At 46.0% G+C, this 21,839-nt stretch overlaps 1 protein-coding gene across 3 annotated transcripts in view; it reads right to left on the reverse strand.

Annotated features, from left to right (window-relative positions):
- IL1RAPL2 (interleukin 1 receptor accessory protein like 2) overlaps positions 1-21,839 on the reverse strand; it is a 1,439,628-nt gene that overhangs the window by 1,362,158 nt on the left and 55,631 nt on the right. Inside the window, exons 1-2 of one of the 3 annotated variants that reach the window (XM_068251062.1) lie at positions 17,281-17,511; positions 6,022-6,166 (exon numbers count right to left, since the gene is read on the reverse strand). The exons of 1 other annotated variant lie outside the window; for it this stretch is intronic. The gene's annotated coding sequence lies outside the window, so the exon portion shown is untranslated. Of the gene's footprint in view, positions 1-6,001; positions 6,167-17,280; positions 17,512-21,839 lie in introns of those variants that run through there. One more of the 3 variants, XM_068251061.1, reaches the window with a different exon arrangement.

Genomic DNA, 21,839 nt, shown 5'->3' on the forward strand with positions numbered 1-21,839 from the left:
AAAGCCAGTTTTCACGCAAAATCCTCAGAAATATACTAATCAGTTACAATGTAACAAAGTTGTTACAATGTAACAACTTTGTTACTTTGTAACTCCACCGCACCCGACGTCACTCGCCGCTCACCCGCCGGCCGCCGGCCTCTCTAAGCATCTTTGTATTTGGGCTCCAAGGAGCCCCATTGGTCCTTAGCAGACCAATGGGGTTCCTTTAAATCAGAAGGAACCCCATTGGTCTGCTAAGGACCAATGGGGCTCCTTGGAGCCCAAATACAAAGATGCTTAGAGAGCTCTGAGCTATATAGCTCAGAGCTCTGTCGGGTGCAGGACGCTAAGTCCCGCCGGCTGTCGCTGCCCTCCCCGCCTCTCCCGCATGTCACCTATATACATGCTGGCACCCATGGGTGCCAGCATGTATATGGGTGAAAGGTGTGGGCGGAGTGGACGGCGGGAGCCTGCGGGGACTTAGCGTGTATGCGGCGGCCGGCGGGTGAGCGGCGAGTGACGTCGGGTGCGGTGGAGTTACAAAGTAACAAAGTTGTTACATTGTAACAACTTTGTTACATTGTAACTGATTATTATATTTCCGAGGATATTGCATGGGAACTGGCTTTTAAAGGGACAGGTAAGTATTAATGGTTAATTAAGAATATTAAAGGACTTTTTTCGTGGTTATGTTTTTTGTTCAATTAAAATACTTTATCTATGTGTTTGTGTGTTTATTTACTTTTAACTCTTAAAGGAAATGGGTAAGGGGTACAAGTACCTCTATACTCATTTCTCCTGGGAGGGGGGGTGGGCATCTGGGGGACCCCTTTTTAAAGGGGACTCCCAGATGCCACCATGAACCCCCCCCCAGGAAATCGCGGCCTCCACCTCCACCGCCCATCGGAGGTGGAGAAGAGCCCCTTGTCCTTGGATTGGACAAGGGCTCGGAGGGGGAGGGGAAAGCTTGGCTGCCCCTCCCCTTCCGAGACCCCCCAATCCATGGACCGTGCGGGCTGGTATAGTCAGGGTGCGGAGCCCCACGCGGCCGGTGCTCCGCATTCTGGCTATCCCAGTCTGCATGGGGGACAAGGGGTTAAAGAGGTCTGGGAGGGGGGACCCCACGTCGTTTTTTTTAATATTTCCCACACTCAGAACGAGGTAAGTAAAACTCTTCCCACTTGGGGGAATCTATGAAAATAAAACACTATTGTTACCTGTGCAAAAAAAACTGACATTTTCCGCATTTAAAAGACATTTTTGCCCTTGAAACTTAAAAATCGATTTTCTCAAAAACTATAAGGTCTTTTTGAAAAAAAAAATGTCCTCTTATTCCCACTGATCCCCTTAATATACCCTGTGAATATTTGGTGTTACTAAATTTTAAGCAGGCTTTGCTATTAACCGTTAAAGTCGGCGGGTTTTTAAATGTATATATTTTTCCTTTGAAACTTTAACATCGATTTTCTCAAAAACTATAAGGTCTTTTTGAAAAAAAAAATTCCTCTTATTCCTTGTGATCTCCTTAATATATTCTCCAAATTTGAGGCTCTTAGCACTTAAGGGGGCTTTGCTATTAACCCTTAAATTCGGCAGCTTTTTTATTTTATACGGGAGCGTAATATTACGCGATTACGGCAGACTGTGTAATTTCAATGGGAGTTTACTGTCTTACGCGTAATTTGTTACGCGTAATAACGTAACCTACGGTCTACGCGTAATTAATTACGTGTAATACCGTAACCTTACACGTAACGCTTACGGTGCATTTGTAGTGAATTACGATGCGTAATTACGCTAATGCGTAATTTCGGCCCAGCACTGGATCTATCCCCCTCTTGATCTTTTGTGTTTTACGTTATGCGCTACTGATTTGTACACAGCACCATAATAAATGGTGGCTAGTTCTCTCAGTGCAGATTCCTGCAGATCTCTGGTACCAAAGCAGGAAAAAAATGAGCGCCAGAGGTGCCCTGGTAAAATGGGCACAACCATAGACAGCAATGCAAAAAGTGGCGATTAGCAGTGATACAGGGAAATTCGGACCTGGATGCGCTCTGAGTCTGAGTACTGTTGCAGATTGTGGCTTTGCAGTAGAGGTTATTAGCAGGGATGCTCTCCGGATGAATTCCGAATGGATTTAATTTGGAATTCATCCTGACAATTAGAGCACCTGAGCAGGGGTTAAACGTATCCAGCAGCCGTCTTCTTGAATCTGTCCCACAGCGCATGCCAGGCCGCGTCAAGTCACTACCACCCTTCCTCCTTTAATCCGTAAGGAGGAAGCAGTGGTAGACACATGAATGCGGCCTGGAATGCAGCATGGGACGCGCCGTGGGACGGAATAAAGAAGACAGCTGCTGGGTATTTTTAACCCACCCTCACCCACCCACTCAGGTGCTAATTATCAGGATGAATTCCGAATTAAATCCATTCAGAATTGATCCGGAGAGCATCCCTGGTTATTAGTGTTAGGAGTGTGTGTGTGTGGGGGGGGGGGTTGTCTTCAGTGGCTAATGTTAGGCACCATATGGGGTGGGTTATGGTTAGGCACCATGGGGGTGGGGTTAAGGTTAGGCACCATGGGGAGTGGGGTTAAGGTTAGTAAGTGATTAAGGTGTGGCATAGTAGTTTTACCGATATTCTACTAGTGGCGATATCCGGTGCCCTTTTTTCTAGGAGCATTCTTTCCTCAGGTACTGCTGTTCAGCGCACACACAAAAATAATATGTTCATTTCTAGAAACATAGTGATTCTCTGAGCATGCTTATTATAACCAATGCTGAGGATGACACCCAGATAGGCAATAAGGAAAAAACAAAAACAAGTGGAACAAACTTTGGGTTGCCCCAGCATGCCTGCTAGGGAAGCAGATAAAAATAGCACAGGAAAAGAGCCTATAAAAATGGCGCAGCCATAGGTGGCAATAGTACAAGCCATGATTAGCGGCAAGAAGGTTCAATTCTGGTGCCCGATAAGCACCCGATATTTATCGGGCACCATAATTTAATCTCCTTACCGCTAATCGCGTCTTGTACTATTGCCGCCTGGGGTGGCAGAGAGTAGGTACAGGCAGGGAGGTTAGTTTTATGCAGTGGGGTTGGAGCAGTTAGGTTCTGACATAGGTAGAAGTACAGGGAGTGAGGGAGGTAGTGGGGCATAGGGAGGGTTCACTGTGAGAGTAGGCAGGGGTGTTTATATACATTACCTGCTCCTGGGTGATCGCATCTTTTTCACTTCCTGCTTAGTTCTAATTGAGTCCGGGAGCCAGCCAATCACCATGCGGCTTTAGTCCCTGTATGGTGATTGGCTGGCTGCAGGACTCTTACAAACTAAACAGGAAGTGGAGGAGACGGGATTGCAGGGATCAGGTAATGTATGAGAGATGCCGCTAATGACATCTTATTACTAAAGTTATTTAATGATGTAAGACATTTCTGAAACGTAAAATAACTTTAGTAGCAAGATGCCATTACCTGCGCAATTTTTTTGCGGCACCTCTGTTGAATGTACCCGTCTCTAGCTATTAATAAACAGGATTAGTTACACACATCTACAAACATCTGTCGAGCCATGACTATGTAAAAGGCATCCTATTTGACCTGCGGGACCTACTCCTACATCCTAAAAACAGGGCCTATATTGCAATAATTATGGCAAATACTCACATGGAGGCTGCTATTCAACTCCACACTGGAAATCAACACTACCGCTGTCTGCTGCAGAATTCATCATTCACAACAAGCACAATGATTCTCTGTGCATGCAGTGCCGAGGGGTCACCCAGAGGGGTCATTAGGAAAAGCCTAATGCTGATGCTGGGAATACACGGGTCGTTTTTTCTGTTTTTTTGATCGATTTTGCCGCTCGATTCTCCACTCGATTCTCTTATCTTCCACTCATTTTTCTTATCTTTTTCTATTCACCTCTATCAGGAATCGAGTGGCAAAACGATAGAACGGGAGATGGGATATGTTGGAAATTATCTATCTAACCATCTATCTGCCACAAAAATGACCCGTGTGTTCCCAGCATTAGACACAAGGACAAAAGCTCTATTTGACTTAATGCTGGGAATACACGGGTCGTTTTTTCCACTCAATTCTCCGCTCGATCGATTTTGCTGCTCGATTCTGAAGTCGATTCTGTTATCTTCCGCTCATTTTTCTTATCTTTTTCCATTCACCTCTATCAGGAATCGAGCGGCAAAACCATCGAACGGGAGATCGGACATGTTGAAAATTATCTATCTAACCATCTCTCTGCTGCAAAAATGACCCGAGTATTCCCAGCATAAGTGTCAGTAAATTGTTAAGGTTCTCCTCCATTTTAGCAATCCACTCATGTCTCTCTGGAATTGGCTGACATTTTATAAGACAATGGAAGAATGTTATGCCCTTATATTACCTAATTATTATTAGTTATACAGCACTGACATCTTCCACAGAGCTTTACAGAATGTGTAGTCATGCCACTAGCTGTCCCTCAGAGGAGCTTCCAATGTAACCACTACCACAGTCATCAGTCCTTTGCACTATCTGCAAACAAAAAGAAGCCCTGTCAATCACCCTAATCATCCCCCAACCAGTGACATAGCAATAGGAGGTGCAGAGGTCCCTTGTGACAGAGGGGCCCCAAGGGGCCCTCCCTGAACCACAGTATTGGCTCTTTATTGGTCCTGTGCTGGTAAAAATCACTTCTATAGATACTTTGAAATAGTAGCTGCATAATATGTTGGCACTTTATAAATACAATAAATAAAAATAGTAGCAATCATCAACAAACTGCTCCCCATTCCCTTGTTGCACCTCTGACACTGTGGTGGTACTTGTATAGTGTACAAAGTAGTTAACCTGGCGCTAGCTATTACTACTTATGGCCCTTTGGCTTAAGTAGCTCGCCCACGGCTCTGCTCCCTCTGCTGGGTGGTGCCAGTAATCTAATTGTGTAAGAAACAAGGGAACAAGGGAGCGCTCCAATGGTGCGTTAACGCTTTAATATAAATTGACACGAATAACAAATTTGCACTTACAGTGTATGTGCAAGTAATGCACATGTAAGAGGCCACCAGCGAGTCCCTTCCGCCTCCTGAGCCTGGCCAGGACGTCAGACGGCTTGCCATGAGGAGTCAGAGCCGGCGGTTGTCCCCCAATTCACCTGCAAACACCTGGCATGGACCCTGTTAGCCCTGGCCTGGCTCAGGAGGCGGAAGGGACTCGCTGGTGGCCTCTTACATGTGCATTACTTGCACATACACTGTAAGAGCAAATTTGTTGTGCGTGTCAATTTATATTAAAGAGTTAACACACCATTAGAGCGCTCCCTTGTTCCCTTGTTTCTTACACTGTGGTTGTACTTGGCAAGTTTTGGTGCCTCATAAAACTGTTATGTATTGAGTGCTTTGGGGGGCCAATATAAAACTTGCACTGGGGCCTATAGCTCTTTAGCTACACTGCCCCCAACTTCTAATGTCTGCTGTCTGGGGCAGAATTTGACTCCTGAGAGCTCTCACATGAGTCTTTCATAAGATCATTACCAACTTCTTGTTACTAACATTTAAATAATATATATCTCAGACATGCCCCTTTCTTACCCATGATGCTACTAAAATATTTGTCCAGGCCCTAATCATACTCCATTTTGACTACTGCAACATACTATTCTGTGCTCCACTCAGTATAAAGACTAGGACCTCTCCATCTCAGGTGCTCTCCTACCATGCTGATGCTGCCCGTTTGCCAGTCTCTCTATTGGCTGCAAATTACTCAAAGGCTCCAGTTCCCTCTAATTTCCATACACTGGTTTTAATAGTTTTTATTATTTTTCAATAATAAAAAAACAAGATGAAACATGTGTATAAACATATCCAGTTACAAGCAAGCAATAGTTATTGTAACAGTTCCCTATGTGGGAACATACATCAGTTTATGAGCATTTTTGAATAAGTAATAACATAAAAATTCCATTGGGTAAACCATTCGCGATTGAAAGTGCATATAATTTCCATATGCTATTATACCTGCACCCTTCAATCCTTACATGGAGGCCTATTATCTTTCATTTTAGCCACCAACTCTCACTCTTTCATTCATGACTTCTTGTGAGTGTCTCCTTCCCTGTAGAATTCTCTTCCATATTTAAGCCACCATGTTTCAAGCCGTTTCAAATGTACTCTCGTGTTCATCTAACAGAAAACAAATCTGTCAGTCTCATGACATGAACATGTAACTGTATTCATAGATGATTTGACACCATTGCTTCAGCTATACGTGTAGTTTTGTACTTTTGTTGCTGCAATGTACAATGCATGAACTCTATAAATAGTAGCTACTATTTTCTGAACTGTACTGTCTACAATAGTGTTGGTTGTTTACAAGTTCAGCAGCGCTCCACAATACTCGTATATGAAGAGAGGACGTCATACAAGAGATGCTCTCAATAATATTACAAGTCCATAAGAATGTCACTCACCAGATCCACAAACCCTCGTCACAAAGGTCTGTTATGGCATCGAATGCTTTGGCATTAATACCGGAGGCTGGGAGAAACAAGCTGAAATTAGATCCTTATGGCGTCAAAACCTAAGTACTCGCACTAAAAGACACAATGAAGTCTGGTTCGAAAATCTAAAGCAGAAGAGACTTCACAGCCCTTCGGTTGCACTGACCGAGTCACATTTTATCTGTGACAAATGCGGCAAGAAATGTCATGCTGCTATCGGCTTATTTAGCCACAAGCGAAGATATGGCAACACTAACAAATGATACCCACAGACGTAGCAACAATCATCTGAAAAGATGTGGTGGCCAATGATGATGATGATCTCTTGTGTGAAGGCCTCTCTTCATACTCAAGTATTGTGGAGCGCTGCTAAACTTATGAACAGTTTTTTCTGGGGAGACACGGTGGCTTCTTACAACAGCGAACCAATAGACAATTATATTTGAATACTGTTCTGGTGAATAATAACATCCGTGTGCGCAGTGTGATCCCTATTGCAATAGTGTTGGTTGAACATTATGCAGTTTAGTTCACTGGAAGAACCTGATGGGGCAAACTTCTTGCTTTGCATCACAAACACAGGTTTGCAGGTTTGCCTGCTTAACTGCATTGCAAGTGTGCCACTGTCACTGCCTCACCAGAATCCTCCTGTTCATCATCACAGTGTGGGTCTATGATGATTTGAGAAAGGACTATAACGGTCCGAAACGCCTGTGCGTCATCTGCCATGTACCTATGCTATTTTATCATGTTTTTATGACTTTGATACATTAATAAAATTGGATTTTTTGATGGTGCAGATCTTGAAGATTTATGGATTGATACTCGGTGCTCCAGAGTGGATCCTAGCACATTGCATTGTTACCATTGGTGCAGTAACAATCTTGTTCAGATGTGGGATCCCAATAGACATGATAACCAGGTGGACAGTCCAGAGGGGAAGTCAGAGAGGAGTAGGAGGAGACGAGTTGCTGAAAGAAGCAGGGGGAGCTCGTCATCAAAAACAGCTCGTGGCAGTGTCCGGCAGCATGTATCGCCACCTATGGACAGCCAGCTAACATGCCCTTTAAGGTCAGCTGCTGACGCCACCACCAAAGTGCCATCATCCCAGGGCTCAGCGGTGTGGAATTTTTTTAGTGTGTCTGCCTCAGATGAGAGCAATGCCATCTTTACTCTATGCCACCAAAAATTGAGTCGTGGAAAGACGAAGACCCACGTAGGGACAACTGCCTTACGAAGGCACATGGTGAGAAAACACAAACAGCAATGGGTTGACCACCTGAGGAAAAGCAGCACACAAACGCAAAGCCACCCTCAGCCTCTTCTTCCTCCTTCAGGTGCAGCCTCTTCAGCCACTTTATCCCTTGCACCTTCACACTCACAGCCACCCTCCTACACTTCGCCTCTGACCTTGAGCGGTTCCTGCTCCTCTGCCCACAGCAGCAGCAAGGTGTCCATGAAGGAGTTCTTTGAGCGGAAGAAGCCAATGTCTGCCAGTCACCCCCTTGCCCGGCGTCTGACAGCTGGCTTGGTGGAACTGTTAGCTCGCCAGTTGTTACCATACAAGCTGGTGGACTCTGATGCTTTCCGAAAATTTGTGGCTATTGGGACACCACAGGCCGCCATTATTTTTCAAAAAAGGCGATACCCAAATTGTACCGTGAAGTTGAAAGGTAAGTGGTGTCATCTCTGGCACACAGCGTTGGGTCAAGGATCCATCTGACCATGGATGCCTAGTCTGCAAAGCACGGTCAGGGCAGGTACATTACTTATACGGCACATTGGTTCAAACTGGTGACCACTGGCAAGCAGGGAGTACATGGCTGTGCAGCGGGCCTAGTTGTGACAGCTCCACAGCTTGCAGGCAGGCCTGCTGCCACCTCCTTTCCTTCTCCTCCTGCTACATTCTCTTTGCTGTCATTCTCCTCCTCGGCTGAGTGACAGTGCCACTCTACTGGTGCTGCGATCTCCTCTCCAACTACACACCCCCAGCTCCCCAGGGCCTATGCTGCATGCCAGGTATGACAGTCACGCCATCTTGGACATGTCTTGCCTCAAAGCCAAGAGTCACACTGGAGCAGCTCTCCTGGCTGCTCTGAACAAACAGGTGGATCAGTGGCTGACGCCGCACCAACTGGAGATCGGCAACGTGGTGTGTGACAGCGGCAGCAATCTCATTTCGGCTTTGAGTTTGGGAACGTTGATACATGTACCCTGCATGGCACATATGCTCAATCTTATAATACAAATATTTGTGTGTAAGTACCCAGGCTTACAGGAGGTCCTGAAGCAGCCCAGGAAGGTGTCTGGGCATTTCAGGCGTTCCTACAGGGCCATGGCGCGCTTGGCCGATATTCAGCGGAGAAACAACTTGCTGGAATTCAATGCTCCTCATGTTTGACTGCCTGGCGCCTGCTACAACAGGAGAAAGCCGTCAACGAGTATCTGTACAACTACAGTGAAAGGTCATGCTCCGGGGAGCTGAAGTTTTTCTGGCCCAAGTACTGGACACTCATGCATAATGCCTGCAGGCTCATGCGTCCGTTTGAGGAGGTGACAAACCTGGTGAGTCACAGTGAAGGCGTCATCAGCGACTTTATCCCATATGCTTTCTTCCTGGAGCATGCTGTGCGTAGAGTGGTGGATCAAGCTGTAGAGGAGCGTGAACAAGAAGAGGTGAAAGAGTTGGGGGAAACATTACGTGCGGCATCATCAACACCTGCGGCATCACAGAGGAGGGTGGAGGAGGAGGAGGAGTCGTCTGGGGAAGAGGAGTCAGAGGAGGAAGGTGGCTTTGAGGAGGAGGCGGAAGAAGAACTGCAGCAGGCATCGCAGGGGGCTTGTGCTGCTCACCTTTCCCGTGGTATTGTTCGTGGCTGGAGGAGAGAAGAACTTACCTGAGGAAGAGCAAGACGAGATGGCTAGTACGTCAGCATCCAACTTTGTGCAGATGGCGTCTTTCATGCTGTCCAGCCTGTTGAGGGAGCCCCCCATATCATAAAACTCAGGGGGAATGTCCTGTACTGGGTGGCAACGCTACTACACCCTCGGTATAAGCACAAAATGGCAGAGATGTTACCAAATCACCAGGCAGAAAGGATGCAGCACTTGCCCAACAAGCTGGCAAGTATGCTTTACAGTGCGTTTAAGGGTGATGCCACAGCACAACGGAATAAAGGTGCCACTGCCAATACTCTTCCTCCTCCTCCCTTACCTACCATGTTCATGCAGGCAAGGACTGGACGCTCTAGCGATCTCATGGTGATGTCAGACATGCGGACATTCTTTAGTCCAACGCCTCATCTTAGCCCTTCCAGATCCACCCTCCACCAACGCCTCGACCAGCAGGTAGCCGACTACCTGGCCTTAAGTGCGGATGTAAACACTATGAGCAGCAATGAACCCCTGGACTACTGGATGCACAGGCTTGACCTGTGGCCAGAGCTGTCACAATTTGCCATCCAACTTCTGGCTTGCCCTGCCTCAAGCATCCTGTCAGAAAGGACCTTCAGCTGGAGGCATTTTAGTGAGAAGAGAAGTCACCTAGGTCAAAAAAAGTGTTCAGAACCTCACCTTTATCAAAATGAATGAGGCATGGATTCCTGAGAGCTACTGCATGCCTGAAGACTAAGTCAGTCCCCACACACAGCATCTCTGCTTGCAGGCAATGTGCCTGCCTGCCCCAAGATTAAGTCAGTCCCCACACAGCATCTCTGCCTGCCGGCCACTGCTGCCTGCCCCAAAACTTAGCCTGTCCCCACACACCATCTCTGCCTGCAGGCCGCTTGACTGCCTTCTACGCCACCACCAAACAGAGTCCAGGACGCCAGGTAGATTCCTGAATTTTTAAGGCCGCTTCTAGCAGCGGCAGCTAACAAAAACAATAATAATTTTTCTGGAGCGTGTACATGCCTAATTTTCTGGCTGCACTGCGGCTGCAACAACAAAACAAAAGTCATGTACCTGTGTCAATTCCTCTTCGTGATCGTTACCTTGCCACGGTGAAGGGGCTTGCGTATCACAATGATGCAATGACCGGCTATATGAGTGTGTTGGGGGCACACCTGACCCAAGATAATAAGGTTGATGCTTCATTGTTGACAGAACAATTTAGATCAGCTGGACAGTCACTGTTGTTCTGTCATTGAGCTATCTAAGCCTGACCATATGGGCTTGAAAACTGCCATGACCTGCACTCTTGCCATGGTGTGCACCAGTCCAGCACGGCCATCACTACACAAACAGCTGTTTGCGGTGCGTTACACAGTGACTTTGGTCAGTGTGAAGCAGTACACTAATTACACTACCTGATTGATGTATACCCACGCAAGATGTTTTAAAGCACTTTATGCCTCCAATTTAGCAATGCAATGTGATTTCTGCCCTTAAAACCCTGCTGTGCGTCAAATCCTTAATTTTCCCCGGGACTTTTGGCGCGTATCTCATTCCGCCATGCCCCCCTCCAGGTGTTAGACCCTTTGAAACATATTTTCCATAACTTTTGTGGCCAGAAACAGTGTTTGTAGTTTTGAAAGTTCACCTGCCCAATGAAGTCTATTGCGGTTCGCGATGTTCACCGGTTCACAAACTTTTGCGGAAGTTCGCGTTCGCGGTTCCCGAATCCAAAATCAGAAGTTCGAGCCATCTCTACTTGTATATAGAGTGGGGCCGAACCCCTGATTTTCGGTTCGCGAACCGGGTTTGCGAACTTCCGCGGAAGGTTCGGTTCGCGTAAAAGTTCGCGAACCGCAATAGACTTCAATGGGGATGCGAACTTTGAAAAAAAAAAATTATGCTGGCCACAAAAGTGATGGAAAAGATGTTTCAAAGGGTCTAACACCTGGACCCCCAGGTGGAGGAGTGGAATACATGCCAAAAGTACCCGGGAAAAATCTGGATTTGACGCAAAGCAGCGTTTTAAGGGCAGAAATCACATTAAATGCTAAATGACAGGCCTAAAGTGCTTTAAAACATCTTGCATGTGTATACATCATTCAGGTAGTGCAATTAAGGTACTGCTTCACACTGACACACCAAACTCACCGTGTAACACACCGCAAACAGCTGTTTGTGTAGTGACGGCCGTGCTGGACTGGTGCGCACCATGGCGAGAGTGCAGGTTTTGGTGGCTTTACAGCCCATATGGGTTCACAGAACAGGTATGCAGTGGCGGGTTCACTGAACAGAACAGGTATACAGTGGCGGGTTCACTGAACACAACAGGTATGCAGTGGCGGGTTAACTGAACAGGTATACAGTGGCAGGTTCACTGAACAGAACAGGTATGCAGTGGCGGGTTCACTGAACAGAACAGGTATGTAGTGGTGGGTTCACAGAACAGGTATGCAGTGGCAGGTTCACAGAACAGGTATACAGTGGCGGGTTTACTGAACAGAACAGGTATACAGTGGCAGGTTCACAGAACAGAACAGGTATGCAGTGGCAGGTTCACTGAACAGGTATGCGGTGGTGGGTTCACTGAACAGGTATGCAGTGGTGGGTTCACTGAACAGGTATGCAGTGGCAGGTTCACTGAACAGGTATACAGTGGCGGGTTCACTGAACAGGTATACAGTGGCGGGTTCACTGAACAGAACAGGTATGCAGTGGCAGGTTCACTGAACAGGTATACAGTGGCGGGTTCACTGAACAGAACAGGTATACAGTGGCAGGTTCACTGAACAGAACAGGTATACAGTGGTGGGTTCACTGAACAGAACAGGTATGCAGTGGCGGATTCACTGAACAGTACAGGTATGCAGTGGCAGGTTCACTGAACAGGTATGCAGTGGTGGGTTCACTGAACAGGTATGCAGTGGTGGGTTCACTGAACAGGTATGCAGTGGTGGGTTCACTGAACAGGTATGCAGTGGTGGGTTCACTGAACAGGTATGCAGTGGTGGGTTCACAGTACAGGTATGCAGTGGTGGGTTCACAGAACAGGTATGCAGCCAGGAACACGCTAAGCCTAACTAATCTTTCCCTATGAGAGACAGTCTGCAGCAGCTCGCCCTACTCTCAGTAACGCAGGCACACGAGTGAGCTTAATGGCCGCCGCTGCCTGCCTTTTATTAGGGGGGGGAGTGGCTCCAGGGGCTAGTGTAGCCTAATTGGCTACACTGGGCCTGCTGACTGTGATGTAGAGGGTCAAAGTTGACCCTCATGGTGCATTATGGGGCGAACCGAACTTCCGCAAAACTTCACCTGCGGGACGCGAACGCGAACCACTGAAGTTCGCATGGAACCGTTCGCAGGCGAACCGTTCGGCCCAACTCTGCTTGTATAGTCACTGGTGCCCCTGCTCCAACTAAATAGCCTACATCCCATAGACTTTACTATCCCCTCTCGCTCTCTAACCCTAACCCACTTGCCTATGCGTTTGTCACTAAATGTAGGAAGATTTGACGGGTAGGCCATTTAGTCGGCAGACCCACTCTACATGATCCCAGTGCATGTGGACCACCAGGTCAGGGAGAGCAAGCGACAACAAAATTACAGGCCTGGAGACTGGAGATGAGTGGGAACTCGGAGCACAGAGTGGGGGGGGGGATTGCTGTAACTGGGATGAAATGTTCTTAGTGGGGGGGGGGGGGGATTTCCTTAGTGGGTAGGGGGAATTACTTTAACTGGAGCAGAGATTTCCTTAGTGGGGGGTGCTGGAGAGACACCTGGCGCTGGTGTTATTACATCAGCTTGCACTGTGTGCTGGGGCCCTGGGAACAGTAGCTTAGGAGGAGACGACTACATAGGGGGAGAAATCTCCTTGCCATGGATGCACCAGATTTAGTATATTTTCTTCATCCCCGTTTTTACTCCGCTAAAGATAGGTGCATTTTATGATGCAAAAAATATGGTATATAAATGTAAAACCTAGATAGACAGAATAGTTTATGGAGGATCATGAGATTTTTTTTTTTAATTCTTAGCTAACAAAATTCTATCATCCTGCACAAGCCTATTTTTAGGGAATTATTATACCAAATCCTCATTACAAAGGACTTTATCTTGTCAAAAAAATTGCTAAATGATATAAATCAATAACCAAAGAGACAGTACTGACTGTATTCCCTGTACTGCAGAGTCATGCAGGTGTGCTGTGAACTTCCATAGCTGTACTCTCTTCGAGCCATCAAATTACACATTACATAGTAGTGTTAAACTTGCTATAGAAGCAGGTTTTAATTTGCGTAGAAGCACACAAGGTTATTCCCATGTTGAACATTGTTATTAAAAATGGTGAAAGCAAAATTTCGAAAATAGTAGAAAACAGTAATGCCCCTTCTGTCAGCCCGTAATGCCAGCCCCCTGCTGAGCCTACTATTATCACGAGGAAACCCCTTAATCATTGATGGGGAGATCTGCTGTATAATTTACTAGAAAAATAAGTTAACCAGCAGCATATCTCTGTGTGTATCTCTGTTGATTATTCCTTGCTCATCAAGCATTTCTCTGCAAAAAATAATTATCTTGAGAAAGCAACCCTTCACAGCCAGCAAAGAAAAAATAGCTTTCTTAGAATGCTGGATCTCGCTGTATATAGCTGTCAAATAGGAAGGTTTACCTCACCTTTAATATCCTCATCAGCTATAGAAAATGGAGGCATAGGGACCTGTGTTTAATGTGTACCTGGAAAAAAAAAAAAAAGATACTGACCAAGGAAGAGGGAAGCCTTTGGATAGACAAAGGCTTCTCCTGTCCTCCTCGTCACAAGTGCTGACCCCAAACATAACAGAACATGCAGGATCAGCTTACTATGCAGGCACATCCTCACAGTATGGCCACGCTCATGCATGCAGAGGAGCATGGCTGCTATGTTCCAGAGGGTCCAGGGCAGTGGCAGTAGGGGCACGGAGAACACAGTAAGCCTCTGGAGGACTCAGAGGTTTCCCTTCACCAAGGTAAGTTTTTTTCTATTACAGCTTTTAGCTTGAGTTTACTTTAAAGCTTACACAGCAAAGTCTAAACAGCAAAGTCTTTACCACTGTTTTTCTTTTTCATTGCTTTTTCTGATTGTAAAACAGTGATAAATAGGAGTTGATGGTTATATAGCTTTTATGTTGGTGGCAGTTGTACTGTGTTTTTGTCCATCATTTCCACCATCCCTGCCATGCTCCTGTCCTGCTTATCCCATGGTGAAGCAGACCCTGTGGGCTCCCTTTCCCCAGTTGCCAGCTGTTCTGGCTCTTACTCCCATGTGCCCACAGATGTATACAAAGTACAGACTATGGGTTTGTGAGCCCGGTGGGGAGTTTTACAGCAGGTGGAGCCAAAACTGGAGCTATTTAAGCCCCACTAAGACAGCTCCCCATGCTGTTTAAGTTAAGTGTGCGTTCCTGGTGGATGTTCTGACCCCCATCTATGACCTTAATCCTGATCTGCCAACCTCAGCCTGTGACTTCAACCCTGCTCTGCTAGCCATTAGTCCTTAGCTTGGTCTGGGACCTCAATCCTACTCTGACAGCTGTCAGTCCTGACCTCCGCCTCTGACCTAAATACTACTGGCTGCCAGTTCTGACCTTGGCCTGTAACCCTGCTCTGGTAGCCACCACTGCTGACCTCATGCTGTGCTGTTGATCGGTCTGGGCCAGCTGCCAATCCTGATCTCAGACTTTGATATCAATGTTACGCTGTCAGTCACCTGTCCTGACCGCAGCCTGTGGTTTCAACCCTGCTCTGCATCCCACCAGTCCTGTGATGCCAACTTTGCTCTCCTTGTTATCAACCCCAATCTCAATATTCTCTTTTGCTTTGCTTTTTCTACACTGCAGGGTTCAACTCCTGATTGTATGTCCCATGGAATAACTGTGAGGGTAACAACATAGTAATCATTTGCAGCAAAGTCGTCTTAACCAATAGGGGTAGAATCTCACTGATCCTTACAGGATGCTCTGGTGAAGATCAGTGACTAGACTGTGGCATGGGACAGCCTACTTTTCCCATCAGTACCAGGATCCTATAGTTGGTCACCAATTTTATCACTCAATGGGGTGTATTCACAAAGCTACAATAAAACTGCTGTGCGCATAGAGCACACAGCATTTTTACCGATACTGCCAGCAGCTAGGAAGCACACATTATGCAATTATCACAACCCTCATTACCTACTGTAGGTAATTCATATGTTACCAGGGTACCAAGCCCTATGCTACCTGTGTAGTGCATGGTGCCCCGGAAGCGTGTGCGTTGCTTAGATAACACGGGTCGCGCTTACTTACTGTTGGGATACAAGTAAAATGGAATGCACAGCAACTTTACCACTCTCCCCTGAATATACCCCAGTAGGTAAGTTCTATACATTTTTTTTCAGACATGCGAACATTTTCTTTCTTTTCTTTTTTTTCTTTAACAAAATGCTAGTCAAAGATTTGTTTAAAAAAACAGAGTGAATAAGCCAACTGTACCATATCTTGAACGAGGTTGACCTACAAATGAGCATTGTAACACTACTTTGTAAATAGGTATCTTTATAATTACTAGTAAACCAAAGCTGTATATTTCCTTCCATTATATTACTTTTGCTAAGGTTTTAGTTTTTGAGAAAGATAATGGTTTTGACTATGGCCCGGTGGCATGGATCCGTTCCGGTCTGGTCCGTTCTAAGAACATCCGTTCGCCATCCGGATCCGGTCAGTTCAAGTTCAGTTTGCATCCGGATTTACTTCCGTTCTGCATGCGGATTTGGATCTGTTTCTGTTTTCAAAGAGGGGTCTCGAAGGTCTGGATAAGCGATGGGGTCATTTTTGTCCTGCGGGGCTGCGCCTGGATGGTCGGGTCCTCGGTGGAGTATTCCCTGGTCTCCCGGGTACCTCTGGTAGAGGCTGGGGGCTGTTTGGTGCTGGGCACATGCGTTCCGCTGTCCAGATGGCCGCCTGTACCATAGAAACCCCACAGGATTTGGGGTAGGACGACCGGCTTTCATCCGGAAGTGTGCTGTGCACTTCCGTTTTCCATTGGTTCCTGTTGTGCTGGGTAATTTGTCCGCATCCATTCCGGCGGTGGTGGACGGAGGTCCCGGTCAGGAAAAACGGCACAGGTTGGAAAAATCCGGACTGCAGACCGGACCGCAATCCGCATCTGGATGCGAATGAACGGACGAGTGTGTACGGATCCATTGATAAACAATGGACCCTTTCTCATCCGTTCTGTTTCCGCAGTATGCAGTCCGGCTATGGTCGGCAAAATAACGCCAATGTGAACCGGGCCTTACAGGAAATAACTACTCAATATATTTGCTAAGAGCCATGTCTTGGTGTGTTCTATGTTTAGCCATCAGCAAATCTGCTCCAAATTAAACTCCAGTTTCCACAGATGTGCCCATCATTCCCTTTTAAGATACAATAAGTATTCAAAATTTTGAAAACAGTGACAATTGAACTGAGCAAGTGAAAAATTAGGATTTCTCAATAGAAAAATTGTTTGTTTACAGTTGATCTGCATATGCAATTGAAATTTAGATTGTTAAAATTAATAGCTTGTAAGACGATTATATATGGCCATCTTAATTATACTCTATCAAGCTTCCACTTAGTTTAGTACGCCAGCTGACTGTCGAGCTCCCACATTTAGTATGCCAGTTGAAGCAAAGTGGCTTGCAGTTGGGTTCTACCAGCTACCTAGAGCCATAATTAAAAGTAAGCTCAATTCTCTTTAGCCCTTAATCAGTACACAGGGTACAGCAAAGAGGTGTTGGAAAGAGGTGTTGTCTATTAAAATGCCATAAGTGAAATCATAGATAAAATCAGTAACCCCTTAAAGGGAAACTGTAGTCAGAGGGATGTAAAAGGCTGCCTTTTTTACCTTTTAAATTTATGCCAGACTGCCAGTTTCCTGCCTGCCTTGCTAATCCTATGTCTTTCATCCACTGACACAGAATGTGTATGGACATCAGGTGCTGTGATTAACCTGTTGCAGACGCAGGTTAAGTGGAATCTACTCCCTTCTTGGAGAATCGTATTCTTGCCAGGGTGTAGATTTCAATGGCCCATTGCCACGCACTCCCTTCACTATTGCTGCTCTGCCTCCGTCCTCCACACACTCAACTGTCTAATAACTGCTAAGTTCCATGCACTGGTCAGTTTCATTGGCTCATGACCCTGTCATTACTGTGAGCCAATCATTAGGGAAAAAGACATTTAATAAATGCATATTCTGCTGAAATGCATGTGAACATGTCCTATAGAACTCCTCAATGGATATTAATGAACCACTATCACAAAAAAATTTGTAAATATATACAAATAAGCAGTATGTTTCTTCAAGGGTAAAGAGCACTATAAATTACTTTTTGCCTATCGCCTATGTAGTGTCACTTGCAGACGTTAGTAGAAATATGATGGAACTGACAGGTTTTTGACTAATCCATCTCCTCATGGGGGATTCTCAGTATTGTATTTATTCTTTACAAAAGCACTCCCTGGAGAGGACCTATACAAAGATGCAGGCCTTCCCTTCTACCAATTTTCACACTATTCTGCTAGTTGGACTGAGCAACTGCCGTTCACTAAGTGCCTTTGAAAATAAAGAAAGCCCAGAGAATTCCCCATGAGGAGATGGATTAGTCCAAACCCTGTCGGTTCTGTCAGATTTCTACTACCTGATGTATGTGACAGCCTGGGGGTGGGCTGTAGGATTACCTGGGGGGGGGCTGTAGAATTACCTGGGGGGGCCTGTAGGATTACCTGGGGGGGGAAGCTGTAGGATTACCTGGGGGGGGGGGCTGTAGGATTACCTGGGGGGGGGGCCTGTAGGATTACCTGGGGGGGGGGAAGCTGTAGGATTACCTGGGGGCGGGCTGTAGGATTACCTGGGGGGCGGGCTGTAGGATTACCTGGGGGGCGGGCTGGTCGGTCTGGTTACCTGGTCAGGAGGGTGGGTGGACTATTTGCCGAGGCTGGGAGGAGGGCCCGATCACTCCCTCACCTCGGCGGGCCCCCCTCCTGTTATGCGCGGCGCCGAGCGGGGGATACAGCTATTAGTCTCCGGGCTGCAGCAGACACTAGAGCTCCAGCTGCCTGGTACACTCCTGTCTCCTCCTCAGCAATACCGCTCTGCACTACTTCCTGATTCAGTGCGTGCAGAGCGGTATTGCTGAGGAGGAGACAGGAGTGTACCAGGCGGCTGGAGCTCTAGTGTCTGCTGCAGCCCGGAGACTAATAGCTGTATCTCCCGCTCGGCGCCGCGCATAAAAGGAGGAGGGCCCGCTGAGGTGAGGGAATGATAAGAGTCGGGCCCCCGGGGATAAAAAAACTTAAAAAAAACAAACAAACGCCTGCAATACCTAATGGGCCCCTCAAAAACGGAGCTTGAGGGGCCCCTGTGCGCTTGCACGGCCTGCATGGCCGTATGTCCGCCACTGATAAATGCATATTCTGCTGAAATGCATGTGAACATGTCCTATAGAACTCCTCAATGGATATTATTGAACCACTATCACAAAAAAAATTGTAAATATATACAAATAAGCAGTATGTTTCTTCAAGGGAAAAGAGCACTATAAATTACTTTTTGCCTATCGCCTATGTAGTGTCACTTGCAGATGTTAGTAGAAATATGATGGAACTGACAGGTTTTTGACTAATCCATCTCCTCATGGGGGATTCTCAGTATTGTATTTATTCTTTACAAAAGCACTCCCTGGAGAGGACCTATACAAAGATGCAGGCCTTCCCTTCTACCAATTTTCACACTATTCTGCCAGTTGGACTGAGCAACTGCCGTTCACTAAGTGCCTTTGAAAATAAAGAAAGCCCAGAGAATTCCCCATGAGGAGATGGATTAGTCCAAACCCTGTCGGTTCTGTCAGATTTCTACTACCTGATGTATGTGACAGCAACATAGGAGAAAAGTAAAAGCACATTTTACTCTGGGAGAATTTGTTTGCGATAGTGGCCCTTTAAGTGGTTCAAAATCATTAGAGATGGCATATGTTAAGCCATAGTAACAGCAAAAAACCCAACACATTATGGAAAACTGGCAGCATTCTAAAAATTATGAATAAGAGGAAAATACTAAAAAATCAAGAAAAAAAATCAGACTATAAAAGGTTGAATGAAAAAAGAAAGAGGAGCAGGAAAGTAAAGTAAAGGAGGATTACAACATACAGTGCAAACACATTTTTGCAGAAAAAGTTGAAATTATGGAAAGATTGATAGAACATACTAGAAGGTTATGTAAATAAAATAGAAATGCTCGCACTCCAACACCAATGGAGTTAGCATTAGCAGGAAGTCTACTGTGTGTACTGGCAACTGTAATCAACAAGCTAAAGCCCCTCAAAATGGCAGGATCATACAAAATCAAGGCAAAGTGATTAAACGCTCTCAGCAAGGAAGGGATTATGTTATTTATAGACCTTTGTAACCTAATTTATTAAAGAGGCTACGTATCTAAAGATCTTAAGCTCAGTTTGCATGTTTATAATGAGATAAGAGGTATATTAAACCAGGAAAATCTGTTAATTAGTGTTACTAGGGATTGATCAACTTATATTAATGCACATTTTATTTGTACGTACGTGGTAAATGTACTAATTGTGGTATTAGTAAAAGTAACAACTTTATTAATCTCAGCAAAAGTAGCCAATGTGTACAACATCATTTTAATTAACCTTCTAAAATCTATTTATGAAAATGACAATAAAAAGACAGATGGTAGTATGAGTGGCCACTATTACATAGTTATTTAGGTGGAGAAAAGACATGCATCCAAGCAGTGGCTCACGGAGAGGGAGCGGACTGGCTGCCTCAGAGAGTGCTGCGAGTGGAGCCGGAGCGGAGAAGCGTGCCCTGGAGCCGGAGGCCTGGAGTGGACCGTCACCCGTCCCGAGGAGCGTCAGCCGTCCCGAGAAGCGACCCGACCCATCACCCGAGGCAAGCTGCAGCTGCACTGCAGGATTGTAAGTATGTGGGTTGTGGTGGCTGCCGTGGACTAACTGAGGTGCGAGGGGGCCTGGGGGGGGGGGGGGTTTGAGGGAGAGAGTTGCTGACCAACCACCACCCATACCTGGCCATGCTGCTAACCTATAAAGGGTCAGTGGCCAGCAGAAGGGCACCATATTGCTGCTAAGTGCTAAACTACATGGGGGGGGGAGGGGGCACAGTGGCACCCATATATGGCTAACCTATATGGAGGGGCACAGTGGCACCCATATATGGCTAACCTATATGGAGGGGCTGCAGTGGCACCCTATGGTTAACCTATATGGGAGGGCACAGTGGCACCCATATATGGCTAACCTATATGGGGGAGCTGCAGTGGCACCAATATGGCTAGCCTATATGGGGGGGCGCAGTGGCACCAATATTGCTAACCTATATGGGGGGGGCGCGAAGTGGCACCCAAATGGCTAACCTGATTGCATTTTGTGGGGAAATCTGCCAACAATCTGGTTGCATTTTGTGGGGGAATCTGCCGAGAATCTGGTTGCAATTTGTGGGGAAATCTGCCGACAATCTAGTTGCATTTTGTGGAGAAATCTGCAGACAATCTGGTTGCATTTTGTGGGGAAATCTGCAGACAATCTGATTGCATTTTGTGGAGGAATCTGCCGACAATCTGTCGGCAGAGTTCCCCACAAAATGTTTGGGTGGGAGGTCCGAGGTCCGTGGGGTTGGAAGGTCGGGGGGGGGGGGGGGGGTGGACTCATACATTTTTTTGCTATGGGGCCCAGTCATTTCTAGCTACGCCCCTGCATCCTAGTTCATTATTTTGAGCCTTGCTGTGCCTTATAATCCAGAGGAGAGAAAAGCCACAACATAAGAAACGTACAGACTAGACCAAGGTATCACCTTCACTCACCTCCCCATGCCTTTCAACATAATACAAATGGAAGCCTATTTTAAATGAATGCTGGCTAATTATTCAATTCTTAAATCCAATTGCCAGTAACAGTAATTGCCAAAATATGCAATAACGTACAACAAAAACATTTCATGAAAACCCTTGTTGATTGATGGAAAGGGCATCTGATTGCTTGTTAACTTCTATTGGGAACACATAGTTTCCTAGAGAATCCTTGAGAAAAATCACAAAATTGTATGAACAGTGATGAAATGAAGAGAAGGATTGAAATGGCAAGATCTGCATTTAATAATATCTTAGTCATACTTAATTCTAGGGAGCTCAACCTAAAAACATGACTGAGAGCAGCTAAATGTTACAACTTGTCCAGCTTGTCATTTGGAGGAAAAATGTGAAGTCTATCTAAACAAAGTGAGAAAATGCAAGAAGGATTTTAGATTTTGATTATACAAGGAATGTGAAATATATCATGTACAGTTAGAAAATCTGACAGTGGCCTCAATTCACTAAGATCATGCTGGAGATAAGGCAAGAGAAAACTTACCTCCACACAGTGG

Source organism: Hyperolius riggenbachi, chromosome 8, assembly GCF_040937935.1.
Source record: "Hyperolius riggenbachi isolate aHypRig1 chromosome 8, aHypRig1.pri, whole genome shotgun sequence".
Lineage (NCBI taxonomy): Eukaryota > Metazoa > Chordata > Amphibia > Anura > Hyperoliidae > Hyperolius > Hyperolius riggenbachi.